Here is a 13264-nt window from a genome sequence, read left to right as displayed (position 1 = left end):
CATTAAAAAAACCCATAAAGATCAATGGCTCTGTACACAGGTACAGTAGGGGAAAATGCCTGTGGCAAAATGACTAGACTCTGATTTACTAAACGAGAAGTATGTTGCGGAGACACACACAGATTAATAATTACTACGGAATTTTTTAAGGTCACTTTTCAACCCCATCCTTTTTTTTTCTCCCCAGAGACTTCAATGGTTTTCTACCCTCATGTATTCTTCCTGGCATGTTTGACAAGTATATTAACACCATGCTATAAGCTTTTGTAAAATTGCTTCAGCAATGGTATACATTTAAATTCAGTAGTGGTTTATCTAAAAGCTTTGCCTGTGTTTCTTTTCTCCCCATATTCTATGTAACAATTAATTAGGTCATCTTTAAAAATAGATGCTGTTGGCTAAATTCAGCATACACTCAGACAGTGTTTCCTTTCCATTAATTTTCTGTGTTCACAAGTACTTTATCTTGCATCTTATTATCAAACAGTGACTAAAAGACTTAACTTAGATAAGTAATCTTAGAAAAGAGAACCCTGTGGATCAGATCTGTTCATAAAAAAATGACTTGAGGAATACCTAGGACAGCCAAAAGCAAAGGCTTCATTTCCCATCTCTGTGTCCTGCTATAGCCAAGCAGCTATATGCCCTTCTCCCCTCTGCTGTCTACCCTTCCCAAACCTGAATGCAGGAAACCACGTGTCTGCATTATTTCTTCTGGTTAGGGCCCTTCAGGGAGCCTGAGACACAGATACAGAGACAGAAGGGGGACCACCAATTAGCTATGTATTGCCGCTACCTACAGCTAGAGGGTGCTAAAAAGACCAGAAGACTATATTCAGCCATCCTTTGGGTATGGATGGGTTGTCCCATCTCCACCAAATGTCTGGACAACCACTGGATTCCTGAGTCTTCCCTGGGTCCCACTGACAAGAGAGTGGACAGGGGCGGGGAGTGTCATATATCTGAACCGGAAAAGACAGTCTGTGTCGAGCCTTCCAGAAACCTGTTCTGGGTGCCATCCCATGTCGTCTCCAGCCTGTCAGGCTCTTATCCCTGATCTGGCCTCAATGGCATACTCTCTTGAGATGGGGTAAGGGCATCTCTGCAAACAGCAGTTTTAGGGCTGTTAGACCTGACAAAGTCTCTGTTGATTTGTGCAAACTCTTTAGGTGCTATCTTTTTTCTATCTATTCAAATAGATGCCAGTTACTTTTATTTTCAGCCTCCAATCATCTGTCGTGGTGGTATTTGTTTGTTTGAATCAGATCTCAGGTCCAGAGAGTTAAGTTACTCATCCTCCTTAGTTTATAACGCATCGTCATCATTGATGGGTGCAAAGCCCTCTTCTTGTTTTATTTTCTTTCTCTTTCATCTTCTCTAATCACTGCTCCAATTCTCTTCTCTCCTTTAGCATTCACTCTGGTGTCTGATCTATGTCTTAAGTGTATTGTATCTTAAATATGTGTTTGTTCTTGTTAAGTCTGCAGTGTTGTTTTGCAGTGAATGTGTTCTTAATGTCCATCAATGGTATCGGACTGTAAACCTTGGCCTGTTTTCTACTTTTATCACTCAGCTCTACCCACAGCCAATTACCTAAATTTCAGTGTCAGCAATAGCACAGGTGTTCTTATTTCATGCTACATGCTTGTTGTGATTTGGCTGTGGTTCTGTTTAAAATTACAGTAGTTATTAGACCTCCCACTAAGTCTGGTTATGTGATCCATTAGTAAAGGAGAACATATAGTACTGGCCAAAGACAGATCCTAGCCTGTGTCACACCTGCTGGGTTTAAGGAGGGAAGGCTGATGGTGTGCCCTGGCTTAGAGAATTCATAGCACTGAGGTGTGGACTTGAATGTCACATTTGCGCCCTCTTACTAAGAAACTGCCCAAGTGAACCTCTCTGTGCCTCTGCTCTGAGTCTTTTCTCTTCTTACATCTTCTCTATGTGGGTTGTCTAGTCCTAAGCTAAGACTGTGGAGGGGACAGGGGCAGGCTACTCAGCCTGCACCTGTTTTTAGCTTCTGCCAACAGCAGCCAGACCCCAGCTCTCCCCTGAGTTACCCCAGGATGGCTGCAGGGTGGGCTGGTGCTGCCGCTCTTCTGGTAAAGGGCAAGTAAACCTTTACAGAATAAAAAGAACACAACTCGTACGCATACCCCCAGCCTATCTGTCCCTACGTGGCCCCTCCCTCCTGCACACGGGCTGACATTTTTCTTCCACATGTGGTTACTACCAATCTTTTTCTCCTCAGAGTTTCTTCAGAGTCTTTATGTTCGTTCGTCAGATGCACGCACTTTTCTTTCCCTTTGTGGCTTCTCTAGGGTTGGGCCCAGGGAGGAATTCAGTAGCTCCTGCATGCTGGAAGAAAAACCTTTAAAGTTTACACATAGGTGTCATTATAGAGGAACAGTTATTTCACAGAATTCCTGAACTGTGTGGGCTAATGATTTTGTCAATGAGAGATGAAGGATCTTAGTACATGGTTACTTCTTCTCAGAAATCTTTCTTACGACATGGCAACCCTATAGACATAGCTAATCCCTGCTAGAATTAGCCACATCCTGTAACAGTGGGCACTGGTGGTTATTAAATGCCTGGTAGCCATCAAGAGTGCCTCAGTCCTCAGTTTTCACCACCCTCCTCTTCTGTGCTGAGCCCCATGTTACAAGCTCAGAGACCCCTTGACTTTCTTCCAGTTGCACAGGTCGTGCATTAAATTAAAATGAGCACAAGAAGGACTAATTCATTGTCCTTCTCTACCTCCTTAAGTAATCCTGACATGTGACTCCGGCCCATCTGTATGCACGTTTGCTGAAAATTATGTTTATTGAGTGGATTTTGAGGACTCTGCATGACAAAATTTGTGAATAAAACTTTAGTGAACCAAACTTGCCATTTGGCTCTAGATAACTTCTTTCTGCTTTTTCCTTTTCCTTCCTCCATGGGCCAGTATTAGCACACCACACATCTACTCCAGTGTACTCGGTGGCAGTTTTTCCCTCCTCAAGGACAGATGGCTTAGAAAGACATTCAGCTCATGGCCGGGGTATACTCTTCGTTGACCTCCCTCATGTCCTTGTTCAATGAACTATTTTAGAAGAGATTTTATTTTCAATGATTGATGACAGTTATGTAAGATGAATCACAGAAAGAACTGCATCCTGTTTCAAGCAAGTAAATATTCCCCAAACAACAGAGCTGTGATTTTGGAGTATAAAAGCACCAGAAATGCCATGCTGGGTTAGATCCAACCAAACTGGATGTATCCTGCTTGGTGCTAGGGCTATGACAAGGATGCAAGTGGCACTTTTGTGGTAAGTGAGGGGTGGGTGCACCTTGCTGACAAGGTAAATAGCTCTAATTTCTACTCATTAGCATGCTGGAACCATCATCCTAGATTATAGCTAAGTCCTTCTTGGAACTTACTTATATTTTCAAGTCTGTACCAATTAAAGAGTTTCATGTTTACCACCTGCTGTGTAAAGTAGCACTCCCTTTTATTTGTTCTCGAGCCACCTTCTTCAGCCTTCAAAGGGTGCCTCTAATTCTAATACTCCTGAATTTGGAGAACGAGCAGAGTCTTATTTCTGTAACCCCTCATGTCTTTTGTAGTATGTTAGGCATCTTTTTATCAATACAAACCTTCATATTTCTAGACTGTTTGAGTTAAAAGAAGCTGATAGAACAAAGTAATCAGTGTTCATTTTTTTCATCTTTATTATATATATGTATAAATATTCTTTTCTAGATTTTTTCCCATTATATGTCATTACAAGATATTGAATGTAGTTCCCTGTGCTATACAGTAGGTACTTGTTGTTTGTCTATTTTATATATAGTAGTGTGTATCTGTTAATTCCAAATTCCCAATTTATCTCTCTCCCCCTTCCCCCTTTGGTAACCATAAGTTTGTCTTCTATGTCTGTGAGTCTATTTCTGTTTTGTAAACAAGTTCATTTGTATCATTTTTAAAGATTCTACATATAAGCAATATCATATGATATTTGTCTTTCTCTGTCTGGCTTACTTCACTTAGTGTGATAATCTCTAGGTCCATCCATGTTGCTGCAAATGGCATTATTTCATTTTTTATGGCTGAGTAATATTCCATTATGTGTGTGTGTGTGTGTGTGTGTATATGTGTGTGTGTGTGTGTGTATATATATATATATATATATATATATATATATATATATATATACATACATACACCACATCTTCTTTATCCATGCATCTCTCAATGGACATTTAGTTTGCTTCCATGTCTTGGCTATTGTAAGTAGTGTTGCTAGTATTCATTTTAAAATCTATCTTTCAGAAATTTTATTCAAAACCCAATAGTGTATATATAATAAGAGGTTCTGGAATCAATTTAAAAAGAAAAAAAGATTTAGTCCACAGGTTGGAAAAAGGAGATAGCTGAGAAATAGCCATTTGTCTGCAAGGTAGGTGAATGGCAAGACTAAATTCAACAAACACTCACTGATTGTCTTACTATGTGCAAGTCACTTTTCAAGTCACTGGGAGCAAAGGTTAAGTAAAGTGTGGTTTCTTCCAGGCCCACAGGTGTGGGCAAGGACTGAGTAGGGGTGGCCTCCAGTACTCTGGGAAAGACAGCTTTGTGGAGGAGGTGGCACCTGAGAAAGGAGAGGAGTTTATAATGGATGGGATGGGGAGAGAGACAAAGACCTTTCACTGAGAGGGGACATCCCGTACAAGGCTTGGATCTTAAAACAATATGGAAATACTATGGAATAAACCAGGAAATAATTTAGAAAAGCTGCAACATAATGTGCCAGGATGGAAGCAGCAAGAAGAAGCTGGAAGGGCTGCAGGTGTGGGCAGGAGCTGGATCCTGAGAAAGACAGCTAGGTTTGCACTATTATTTTTCTGAGTTCCAGAGAAGAGTGCTCTTTGCAAACCTAGAAAGCTGGACTATCAGAATGATGGGTTTCCTTCAAAGTTTTTCTCCTGATTCCAGCCTGCAAAGCATCATTTTCCTAGAGAATCAGGGTCGTGTGGTGCCTCTGCTGATTCCCTTGACCCTGTTTCTGGAACCCCGCTGCCCTCAAGGTGGCATTTGGTAGAGGTGACTGGGCAGCCCTCTAACCTTCACATCCATGCTCACCAGGTCCCCTGCACTTGGACCTCTCCTCCCTCGGCCTCCCTTGGACCACTGACTAACCTCGAATACAAAGTCTAGGCCTCGGGTTTTCCTTCATGTATACATTGGATTTCACTAACAAGCCAATTGTATTTTGCAAACGTTAAAAAAGTCTAGCATTTCGTTTGTTTATAGTCAGACAATTCAGGTATCTGTCATATCTAATTGAAATCAGATTACAGTTACGAATAACTCCTCTGGGCCAGGAGCTGTCCTAGGTGCTGGTGACCCGAAATGAATTATGGCCTCAGGAGTCCAGTCTAGGAGGAGAAATGGACAGAAGTGACTTGAGACGTTTGATGTTGCTCTTAGCTCATACTCACCACCTTCAAATAGACTGACAGTCCTCGGCGTCCCAGTGAACTTGCCCTAACACCTCCACCATGACTATTTCCAATCACACTCTCTCCACCTCTCATCTTTCAACAAATGACTTTCTACTGCCTCACAGAGAAAACAGATGATATCTACCTACAACCATCTCAAAGTCCCCCAGATCTTTTAACTGCACTATAGCCAAACCCACCTTTGCTGTTTCCTTCCTCTTTTGGTGGCAAAGTTGTCTTTCCATGAAAGTTCTACTCATGGTCTGGATTTGACTTTCTCCCACATTCTCATAGTTCCTTGGTGATCAATTTTTTAAAAACGAATTTCTCTCTCCTTTACTGTTTGTCTGATTGCCAGGGACACCGGGATTGGAATTGCGCTAGCTTTGCATGGTGCTTGGATTAACCGTGACTTCTTGTTGGCAGAAGTGCTTCTGATGGCCGTGAAATACGCCTTTCCCATGGACTATAAATAAAATGAGCCTCACACTTCATTAAGGAATTCTTCCTTTCAATGTCCCAAGTGATCCAAATGCTAAAGATACAGTATTTCACAGTAGGTTGTGCGACCTTTTATGTAATATATGCTTTAAGTAAGTGGGTTATGGTCTTGTGATCAATGTGACCTAATATTCACATTGAGAAAACGGGAGGTGTTAAACTCCTTAAGAAACCCAAGAGCTTTAGGAGATTTTTGTAATTCATGCTAAAAAGATTGACTGATTTGTTATTCTACAAATGGAATGCCTATAATTTAACTTTGACAAATGGTTCCAAATTGTTAAGAACATAAGTATCATACAGGATTTGAACTCTAGTTCTATTGAACATGTCTGAAAAATAATTTTATTCATGATTTTCCTCTTTGGAAAATTTCTTCAGGGATCTTTTAATTGTTTTCTCCAAGTGTCACTAGCTGTGCTTCTAATTTAAAGAAATAATTTCTGTCTCATGATACCTACGTTCATTTATAAAAAAAGACTCAAAAACAAACTTGCAAAGGAAAGAGCCACCTAAGGACCTTCTAGACCACTTTCCCCTGGAATTTATTACTCTGGAGTTTGAATACAGAGATAAACTGAAGTCAGGTTAGACAGTATGTAGATCCCAGTGGAATTTACAATCTAGCTCAAGTGTCTTTGAAAACAGAATGAAGTTGTTAATCAGGTTGGCGGACTATTTCCTTTGTTTTAGGTATTCAGTGATGACCATTTCTTTTTTTTTCTTTTTTTTTTTTTGCGGTACGCGGGCCTCTCACTTTTGCGGCCTCTCCTGTTGAGGAGCACAGGCTCCGGACATGAAGGCTCAGTGGCCATGGCTCATGGGCCCAGCCGCTCCGCGGCATGTGGGATCTTCCCAGACCGGGGCACGAACCCGCGTCCCCTGCATCGGCAGGCGGACTCTCAACCACTGCGCCACCAGGGAAGCCCAGGGATGACCCTTTCTTGATTTTAGGGTAACCTGTATCCAGTGTTGTTTTCTTACTTTGCTGCCCTTGCCCTCTCTTTTTTTTGCTCATCACCCTCATCATCACCATCACCATCACCACCACTATCATCATCATCTTTGTCATAATTTGAATTTCGACACTGTGCCAAGTGCTTTACCTCCATTGTTTCTTACCCTCAGACCAGCCCTGCAAGGTGGGTATTATGTTTATTTAACAAGTGATGAAAACAAGATTCATAGAGATTGATGAACTTGTTCAAGTTTACTCAGTAAGTGGTAAAACCCACACGAGAACTTGGGCCTGAAAGACTTAAAATATCTACTTTGTTCCCCTCCCATTGTGTCCATGTGTCCTACCAGTCTTCCTTGTTCTTGTAGTTTCTACACTATGTTTATTCACTTTTTCCCTAAGGTGATGAGAGGCGGAGTAAAGCTAGCAGTTTCCTATTTTCAAGATTAAAAATAAACACGAAAATTCAATAATTAGCAAGTGAGAAATAGTAAGAGTAATTTAAAAGTGGCCTAGGAAATCTGATAGTAAAACTTTTTTGATCTGCAGAATTAAAAGGCTTTGGAATGCAAGCAAGAAACCGATAAACATTCATAATATAAAATGCAACTTACATGTAATACTGCCAAGAGAAGAAAAGGGTAGTGTCTAGCTTTCTAAAGACCCCTCAAGGTCTATATTAACCCGTCTTCAGGTTTGTCATCATAAACTAAATGGAAGCAGCTTTCCCCTCTATGTGCTTCCTATACCTCTTATCACACTTCTGATGTCTCTACGTGTATCTTTAAAAGCCCAGTAGAGAGCTCTAAACTCGGAGAGTCAAAGAACATGGGATGGCAGTGGTGATGAAGGTCAGAAGTTGCAATGTGACTGAACACCTTTCAGAAAATCACCTGATGTATTTAGAAAATGTTTTTGATGACTTGTTAGTGTGATGTGTCTTTTCACCGTCACCCATAATTGGGTTTTGGGGTGTTTTCTCTTTTATGACACAAGCATATTCTTAGCAGGGTGCTGTGAGTGGGGAATTTTTCTGCAGGTGGTTGGTCTGGTCTGTCTACTAAGGGTGTCTACTAAGGGTGACCATAGCCTTTGGGTGACTGCGTTTATTATAGAAGTGTGTACGATGTCATTTTCTCTAGAGGGGCCAAGGCTGGAGAAGGGTCAGGGATAGAACAGACTCTGAGGACTAAAGTCGACCCCCCTGGGCCAGGCTGGGAGACCTTCAGCATATAGGGTCTCCAATGCTGCCCTAATGGGACCTGACCTCCCACCAAGTCCTCTACCACAGGGCCAGGTGGCCAACCTCTTAGCCATGCCGGCATATGCTCTTCTCCAAGGAAGGAAAAGTGTTTCATTTTTGCTAAAACCTGATGCTCATTGTAATATGTAGCAGGTACCAACTGGGAAGGGAAAAAAACACCTTGTTAAGACAGCATTTCATAATGCCAACCTCCTACGCTCACTGTGATGGCCGTCTTGTTTGTGAGGTAGGGTCTCCCTCCTTCAGACATGAGTGGGTAGTGATATCCGAAGGGCTTCTTGAATTCTGGATTTTAGGAAGCCAACCAAAGGGTTAGTTGAGAATGACTGAGTCCACACTATGTAATGAAGACCATACACTCTTTACTCACCGTGAGTAGAAGGAGGCGGTAGAGCAGAGGCTGAAGTAGGGCTTGAGAGCCAGATTGGTTTTGAGTCCTGTGAGGTCACTTTCAGTGATGTTTCTTGGGTTAATTTCACAATCTTTCTGGGTTTTAGTTATGCAATCTGTGGAATGGGATAATAACACTCACTGTCTATTATAGTTGTGGTTGAATGAGGTAATGTAGGTGGAGTGGTTCGTCTAACTCCTGGCACATCAATACTAGGCACAAATGAGCCAGTGGAGCTGTGATTTAAGTTTCCTGTTTTTCCCCATTGAGACTCAGGACAGTCTGCACCTTTGTCTTCTTTTCTGGTCTGGTTCTGATGACCCTCAGCCTCTGCTGGGTGCTCCTGTGTATCCATGTGCAGCTGTTCTACTGTCTGAGGATGCACCCTGGCTTCAGGAGCCTGCCCCTGACTCTGTGAGCCCTGCTATTGCAATGCCTTCAGTGTTAAGTACCAGTTCTTCATCAATTGGTTTCTAGGAAGCGATTTGTTCTTTCTAATCTGAGTCCTGTATTCTAGGCCTGTCTTCTTTCCTGTTTCACTGAGGCAATGTGAAGAGGATTTCAAACTCCTTTGGTAGAAAAGGTGCTTCCTAATGGATAGGTTTGATTGGGCAAAATTAGAGATGCTTGAATGGACAGTGATGTTACAGCCATTCAAGAGATGTTCCTTGTAGATCATTTCATGCTGGGTATGGGGGAAGTCAGTGCTTCTCAAAGTTTGTTGTGCATACAAATCACTCGAGGAATCTTGTTAAAATGCAGATTCCGATGTGGTGGGTTTGGGGTGGAGCCTGAGACTCTGCATCTCCAATGAATTTCCAGGTGATGCTGGTTCACGGACCATACTTTGAGTATCAAGTGGATGGGCTACATTCATGTGTTGAACACTTGAGTTCAAAGATGGGTAAGAGTAGATACATTATATCTTAGAACAACAGAGCTTTCTATGCTCCGCTGCACTAGTTTTCATTTACTTACTTTTTAAGGCTACATTTGGAGCACCAATAACATACAAAGCTCTGACATTCTTTCTCTCAGTAAATGACATAAAAATATATGGTAAAGACCTGACATGTAAGTGTGTACGGGTTCAGATAAAAGGAGAAAACAGTAAAATTGGATTCCATGAGTTAATTCAGAGGGGCTTCTACAAAGAGGTATTTTGAGCCCAGCTTGAAAGATATGGCAATTGAAGACTGGAGGATATTGGAAATATGCTGTCAGTGCACTTGTAAGGGGTGGAGGGTGGACTTAACCCCTAGGTTAAGAAAAGTGGGGAGGGGACTTGTTTAAAGCTGAAAGCAAGAGAGGATTGCAGCTCATTTGTAGTTAACAGAAAAGTCGCCAGCCAAGCTTGCATAGGGCCGTAGGAGAGAACTTAATACGTATTAGGAAACAAGATCTCTTTAAAATACACCCTCTGTTAGTGGGGCCTGTCAGAGGACCTTCATCCACAGCAGTAGGAGGGCAGTATCCTTACTCTCTGCACTTCTGCCAGGACACTTGAACTTCCAACTTTGCCTGGTAGGGTGCGGAGGACCTTCAGACATTTTGGGAAGCATCGATTAGCTCTCTCTGAGGTTTTCTGTGGGCTGCCCAACTTTGATTCACTGGTCCATCCATTCGTACATTCAATCTTGTTGAATTGAGTGCTCAGTATATTTGAACCTCATGTCAAGGTTGTGCTAAATGCATTGTGCTAATAGCAACAATAACAACTGCATACTACAAAAGATTGCCTCTAATGTAGAGACAGCTGCCTGCCAAAGGCCTTACATTCCAGGTAAACAATGGTGTTAGGTGATTAGTTTCTGTTTGCCTTTCATTTCCACAAGCAAACTCCTTTTTAAGTTGGAGACACTTTCTTTGAGTTGAAGAGTAGCCAGGGGCCTTCTTTAAGGTTACGGAAGTTTCTCTCAAGAGACGTGGAGATTGCAGAGTTTGGGTGGGGTAGAGAGTTACTGTACAATGAGTGACTCCAAAATTATAATGGGATTTTTGAGTAACTGGAGGTGAAGAGGGGTTATTTTTGAAAAGAGGGGATTACTAGCCCTAGATATCTCCTGTTGGAACTGATACTTCTCTTTGGTGAAATATCTGGGTAATTGAATTAAAATATTCAGTTCTAATCTTGTTGTTGAAAAAGTATGGATTTCAAGGAGACCATTTATCCTAATCATCATATCCCTTCAGCATTCTGAGCTAGGAAGAAACACTTGAACTTCCCAAAGCTGGAAGTTCTTGGGAAAAACTCCCCTCTCTTGACCTCTCAGTCTGTGGACGTCTCTGTCCCCCTGTCCTTCTCTACCCTGAGCCATGAGAACCCTACTTCTTTGTCTGAGGCTCACTTTGCTCTGGACAGCAGTTGCCTCTTCCAGCCATATCTCTGGGAATTGTGTTGTCTTCCAGGAATTCCCCTGCAGGAAACCATGAAGAGTCTGTGATAGACCCCAAGTGTCTTCTTCAATGACAGAGTGACCCCAAGCTGCAGCTCGCCATCCTCTGAGACCTATTTATTACAATTAAAAAACAATTAGGGCTTCCCTGGTGGTGCAGTGGTTGAGAGTCCGCCTGCCGATGCAGGGGACACGGGTTCGTGCCCCGGACCGGGAAGATCCCACGTGCTGCGGAGCGGCTGGGCCCGTGAGCCATGGCGGCTGAGCCTGCGCGTCCGGAGCCTGTGCTCCGCAACGGGAGAGGCCACAACAGTGAGAGGCCCACGTACTGCAAAACAAAACAAAACAAAACAAAACAAAAACAATTAAAGTAGAGCAGATTAAACAATAGATCAATAACTTTTAAACTCCAGATATGACTTAGTAAATAAATAGTGTTTGTTTCCTGGACATGCTTTCTTGATGCTGGCTAAGGACCCATCCTACTACCTTCCCAGGGCCCCAGAGAGACCCAGAGCATCGTCTAGCATCAGATTTCTTCTCATTTTTGCCATAGCTCACCCTATATCAGAGACCAAGAAAATGTTTCTCAAGGTGAGTTTATCTTACAGGTACTGCTCTTTTAAAAGTAGGGTTACCGGGGATTTCCCTGGTGGTCTAGTGGTTAGGATTCTGGGCTTTCACGGCCATGGCCCGGGTTCAATCCCTGGTTGGGGAACTGAGATCCCATAAGCCATGTGGCATGGCCAAAAAAAAAAAAAAGGAAAGAAAAGAAAATTAACAAGGCATGTGTGGAATCTAAAATATGACATAAATGAACTTATCTACGAAACAGAAACACACTCACAGACATAGAGAACAGACTTGTGATTGCTAAGGGGGAGGGTGGGTGTGCAGTGGGTTGGATTGGCAGTTTGAGATTAGCCAATGCAAACCATTATATATATGTATAACTGAATCACTTTGCTATACACCAGAAACTAACACAAATTGTAAATCGTCTATACTTCAATAAAATAAATTTTTAAAAAAGGAGGGTTGCCAGATAAAATACAGAACCCCCAGTTAAATTTGAATTTCTGATAAATAATGGGCCATCTTTTAGTATAAGTATGTTCCAATATGGGACAAAAGAGCAAAACCAAAAATTAATTAATTAATTAATGCCAGTCTGGCAACCTTGATATCAGGGCTTATTCTGTTTTCTTGACAGTTCACTATCTAATATCTTAGGCATCATTTGCCATGCTGTCATTCCACTCTGCTACAAAGTGCTGAATGGCCCACATTTATTTTCAAAACCCAAATGAATTCAATCTAATTTTGCTTTGAGAAATTAATAATGCCACTTGGCACAATTAGCAACCCCTACTGTGTTGCAAAACCAGGGACAGGTCTCAGGAATCTATGGCAATATGAAAACTGGATTTCATGGAATTGGGTTGCCAAGCTTGGCAAAATAGCTTATCTGGATTTAATGACCAAGCATGAATCTTTAACTGTAGTATTCAACCCTGAGGTACTTTAGTGCTATGTTTTTGCACAAGACATAAATAAGTGCCTTGAAAGACATAATTATATACAGCTACACTGTTGCTTGCATGCAAAGTGAAGAGAACAGGGTTGATAACACTGAGAAACTTTACTTGGAAACTTTTTTATGGCTACGACATTATGACCATATAAGTACATAAGAGGGAAACGTTTTTGATCATGGGTAGTTTGAGGTCACTGTTTTTGCAAGGAGAAATATTTAAATCAGATTTAACAATAATTTCCATCAGGCTATTTACAGTTGAGAAAATTAATTAAAATGTCATCTGTTTAATTATTGTTTGTTATCCTTAATTAAAATGTTAATTGAGTACATTTGTATGTGCAGCATATTTAAAATGTTGACTTTTTGACGAAGGCAACGACAATGTTTTCTACCTTCTACAATCAGATGTTTAGTTGTTCACTTACCTTAAATATTTTGGAAGAGAAGAGATGAATATATTTAAGCAACATGGCAGCATAGATTGAAAGATCATTTTTCTGCCAGGGCTGTAGACAGCAGATCTGTAGGAAATCAGCACTTGAATCAGCAGGAAGGAAAACTACCAGAAGTATGCATTTTGGTCTTGTATTTGCATGTGAGAAAAAGGGACAAAAATTAATCAGCTGTAAAATGTCCATTCAGAATGACATTTGTAAGTAAAGAAATTGATTATGAGGAGATGCACTTTAAATGTGTTTTTGCCTCACTAAGAGAACAGGCT

The 13264-nt window shown here is 41.5% G+C and overlaps 1 protein-coding gene across 3 annotated transcripts in view; it reads left to right on the top strand.

Annotated features, from left to right (window-relative positions):
* GRM8 (glutamate metabotropic receptor 8) overlaps positions 1-13264 on the top strand; it is a gene marked incomplete at both ends in the record, with an annotated part of 756700 nt that overhangs the window by 68648 nt on the left and 674788 nt on the right. The window lies entirely within an intron of this gene.

Source organism: Hyperoodon ampullatus (genome assembly GCF_949752795.1).
Source record: "Hyperoodon ampullatus genome assembly, chromosome: 9".
Lineage (NCBI taxonomy): Eukaryota > Metazoa > Chordata > Mammalia > Artiodactyla > Ziphiidae > Hyperoodon > Hyperoodon ampullatus.
Note: the sequence above shows the minus strand (reverse complement) of the source record. Positions and strands in the feature narration are given on the sequence as shown.